The sequence below is a fragment of the Erigeron canadensis genome, chromosome 5 (genome assembly GCF_010389155.1).
Source record: "Erigeron canadensis isolate Cc75 chromosome 5, C_canadensis_v1, whole genome shotgun sequence".
Taxonomy (NCBI): domain Eukaryota; kingdom Viridiplantae; phylum Streptophyta; class Magnoliopsida; order Asterales; family Asteraceae; genus Erigeron; species Erigeron canadensis.
The window spans coordinates 3198878-3203608 of NC_057765.1; the positions used below are offsets into that span (position 1 = coordinate 3198878).

General features: G+C 31.2%; 1 long non-coding RNA gene across 1 annotated transcript; it reads left to right on the forward strand.

Moving 5' to 3' along the window:
• Positions 1-250: 250 nt before the first annotated feature.
• LOC122602423 lies at positions 251-3123 on the forward strand. Its single transcript, XR_006324253.1, has 4 exons — positions 251-510; positions 588-705; positions 2501-2598; positions 2680-3123. It is a non-coding gene; the product is annotated as an uncharacterized LOC122602423 (long non-coding RNA).
• The last annotated feature ends 1608 nt before the right edge of the window (positions 3124-4731 follow it).

Genomic DNA, 4731 nt, shown 5'->3' on the forward strand with positions numbered 1-4731 from the left:
ATATTCAAGATGAAAAATAATCGGTTTTAGAATACATGTTTGTTCGGCTTTTTTTTGAATGGTTAAGACAGAGAAGAAAAAAGAATCTATATGTAATAGTATGGGACAAAGGTAAATATCTATAAAATTGAGGGTCTAAACTTAGATATTCAAGTGAGCAAGAGGACCATAAAAGAAGATAACTACAAAACATGAAACTTTGGGAGTTAGTGTTGTCATCTTCTTCACCAAATTCTGCATCTTCACCAAATTCTGCAACCTCCGATTCACACAATCACACCATTAAAACACAAATGTAAAATATGATTTCTATACTTCTGCTCTTAAAATAAGTTTAATATGTGTTCAACATGACTACATATTATTAGGGATTGGGGGTGGCTTGGTTCAAAAAAATCTCTGTACAAGTCGACTATGTGCTAGCTAGCTAGAATATCAACGGAAAGCATGGAGGTTGGCGGGGGCTAAGCACCCCCAAACCCCCCTATTGGCTCCGCCACTGTAACTAACGTAAGTAATTTCGTCATTTATAACTTTACATTTCCAGATGAGCAAATATAGGATTCTGAGTTCTAGAAAATGGGCAGATATGGACAACCTTGGTTACTATGCGATAGTTAGGGCATTAAAAGCCGTTGGAGACTACGTGGATGGTGCTCTATACCTTTTGAAAAAAAAGATGTATGTACGAAAAGCCATCTCCGAGTAAGTATGACTTGAAATTAATTATCCTATACATTTATGCATTATACTACTGTTTTAAAAAATGTTATGATGTATTGTTTAACTAGTTTTTGTGTTCGGGCGTTGCCCCGAGACACATAGCAATACGTAAAATTTGTAACTATGTGAAGTCGTAATACATGCTTACCGATAAACGTATATTACAATAGCGTACTAAGGCTAAAAGGTATACAACGAACAATAAAAAGTAGTGTAAAAATAATATTAAAAGGCTTAGTTTTTTGTTATAATAGAAACACCATTTCATAATGTTATATTCTTCTATTGGTCTGTGATTATCCGGTTTTTGGCAAAAATTAAATATTAATTGTTTCTTTGGTGGCTAAACTTGAAAACTTAAAGCTTTGTGGTAAAAACTAATGAAAATGAAACTTTCGTGTTGAAAGTAGAAAAGAAAAAGTATAAAAACTGAACAAAACTTTCGTGCGAAAGTTAAAAAAACTGAAAGTTATGTGTGAAAACTCGAAGCTATGTACATAAACGAAATAAAATGAAGAACAAAGTTTGTGTCAAAAATATAAGTTATAAAAGTTTGATAAAGATTTTAAAAAGAAATTAAGGTACAAAATGTAAAGAAAAATAAGTTTGTGGCCAAAGCAAAAAACCCAAAAGTTATATGGTAAAAACATAAAAGGTTAAAAAATTAGTGTGAAAGTGTGATGGGGCTAAATATAAAAGATAAGAAACGTAAGTGGTAAAAATTGAAAAACAAAAACCCTTACTATAACTAAGTCTCCCTAAGTTATCTATACTATTATATAAAAATTATAACCCTATATTGAAAGTTTATATAAATGGGACATTCGAATTGACCAAAATATCCTTAGTGAATTAAATCACCATCAACTTTTAATATAAAATTACACCATTAGTCTATTATATTAGAAATATCTCTACTAACCCCTTTAAATTAAATACTTTTACCTACACTAATAGATGTGGCCATCACCAGCTGACTCACCGCCGCATTACGCGAGTACCATGCTCGTTATATATAATAATGTAAATATGCATCATGAGTCGGTATAATTTTACTTGTAAACACTTTTAATGTCCAGAATTTGTCGATTGTCTATATGAAACACCCACTTTAATTAATTATATACTTAAATCATTATTAGAAGGGTTTTTCTATAACGTGCCTACTAGGCACATGTTTAATCACATTTAATGCATTATAGTAGTTAGTTTCCTTTTATAATTTATACTTAAAAATTAGTAACCTACCAAGCTCATTTTATGTATTACTCCGTATGTTATTTTTTCCATTTGATATAACTTGTCTATTGTAGTTTAAATACAAATTGTAATTATTTAATATAATGGTTATAATAATAATCTCTTTGGTTGTTCCTATATCTTTAGTTAAAAAAATTCTTAAAGGTTTTCTTTATAGTATTTATTTTTTACAAAGAGTTAATCGCATAAAACGTCCCCATGGTTTACCAAAATTCGTGGCTTACGTCCCTCTTAAGAATTTTTAGTGCTTTTCATCCCTGTCACAAGAATTATTAGCATAAAACGTCCTTTTCCTTAACGCAATTAGTTTCTTTCCATTAAAAGGCTGCACATGCCTCCCATGTGAGGGCCGTTTCGTCTTTTTGCTTATCACAAGGACGTTTTATGCCAAATACAACCTCTATATATATTTTTTCTTTCTCATTTCCATACTTAATTTATTTCCTCATTTTTTTTTCCTTTCTCTTTCCCCCATTTTTTATAAAACCTAAACTAATCCCTTTTCGTATCATCAAAGTTATGGTGATTTGTTCATCATGTGGATCTCCTTCCATCATATACACATCATAGACACCAAATAATTCAGGAAGAAGGTTCTACTGCTGTTCAAGAAAGGTTAGTTTGGTTTTTTTTCAATTTTATTGATAATTAATCATGAACATATTTTCGTGTTTTTGATGTTCATGGTTGGATTAGTCAAGGATAGGGATGAAGGTGTGGATTCATTCGTTGGCACGACCCACCAATGTGTTCAAGGGTTGTTGAAGTTATACCCAGTTTGCTACAGTTAATGAATCGAAGTGAAGAAGTTGCTAGAGCAAAATCAAAGGAAGCAAGAAGATATAAGATAATGTTAGGATTTGGGGTTTTGAAGATAAAATTGTGGGTTTAATTGATAGTTATTTGGGTATTAGGGTATTTATTTAGGTAAATTGGGGTTTAATAAGTATAAAACAATCGTTTGATAATATTGGTTGTATTTGCCAGAAAACGTCCCTATAATAAGTAAAAAGACGAAACGGTCCCCACTTGGGAGTCACGTGCAGCCTTTTAACGGGAAGAAACTAACAGCGTTAAGGAAAAGGACGTTTTATGCTAATAATTCTTGTGACCGGGATGAAAAGCACTAAAAATTTTTAAGAAGGACGTAAACCACGAATTTTGGTAAACCATAGGAACGTTTTATGCAATTAACTCTTTTACAAACATTAACAAATTATGTTCATGTATATGAATGACATTATACTCCATAGAAACTTAACATATTTAAAAATCAAACATGATGTTATTTAATTCCATCTCAAAATTCATTTTATCTTAACATGTATCACCTGCCTTTTCAAAGTCAATTTTTTTTTTTGAACGGCACCGGGATGTGTTTGTCCATAAAAGTTGTGTTTAAAGGTCCATATTTTTAGAAGGTTTTGGTAATAAGATATATTTAATAGTTGTATACTTAACGTAAAGAATAAAATAAAAACATGAAATTGTATAATTTTTCATACACTAGAAGGGTGCCCGCGCGTTGCAGCGGCGACGATCTATAGCGCCAGATGTTGTAAGGGTTTGTAGCGTTCAAGTTACTTAATTTCATGAGATACAACAATGTAGCATATAACCGTATCTATCATTTTAAAAATAAGTCGCGGATTAGTTGGAATAAATAATTAAGTGCAAAAACTAACGATGAAAAATAACCGCTTACAATTATATGAAACATACGACTGTTATATATAACTAAATGATTCTATTTATATTAAACTCAAATTGCATTAATAGTAGATAGGACTCCTAACACTATGAATCTTGCTCCACCATGTCAATGATACAAATTGGAAGTTGCGATTGCCACTCTTACCAATATGAAATGATTCTATTCATACTAACTCAAATCTCCTTTATTATAGATTCTGTCAAGCTCATTCTTATATTGAGACTTTGTTTCCTTGACTCAAGAGTTTCAACGCTTGTATTGTCTTTGTTGAGAAATCTGAACAAAAACAAATAAATAGATGGTTAAGTTATCTTATATTTTGGTTCAAGAATGAATATAAGGTTGAACTAAATCCAATTATTGAGACAAATATAATATATATATTGTGAATGGATGGAAATGGGTCAAAAATGAAGATAAATGTAAAGGAAGCACCCTATTCAGCAAAAGAGTAATCAATTTCAAACTTCAATGCACAAAATTTGATCTCAAACTATTAGTGTTCTATTATGTAGTAAGACCTTCGTTTTTCCACCTTCACCTTCCATTGTATAAGTTTTTCCTGTACGGTATTGTCCATATGCGACTATGGCCCAATGATAGCCCTCAAATGATCACATTAATTCAAAATCGCTAGGGTTAATTGTGATATTAAATTAAGACCAGATTCACTACAGCCGTAGTTCCAAGCACCCAAAGTATAAGTGTATAGCCTGTTATATCTTGAGTGCATTACCTAACAAAACCGGCCCATCCATTTTGATATCTCTAAAAGTGATAGGCTAATAGCATAATTAATCATATGGATTATTGGATTGTTTAATTTAAATTATAAGTGAACATATGCGAAGCACCCAAAATACAACCTGTTACAACTCCTAGTACATTACCCAAAAAGCCGACCCATCCATTTTGATACGATAAGACCTTAAGAGGCTTATTATTAAAAAGAAAACTATTCATAATGGAATGTTTATCGGAACTTAATAAAAAAAACATTTAAATGACCAATTGTAACTATTTATAATTCCCAT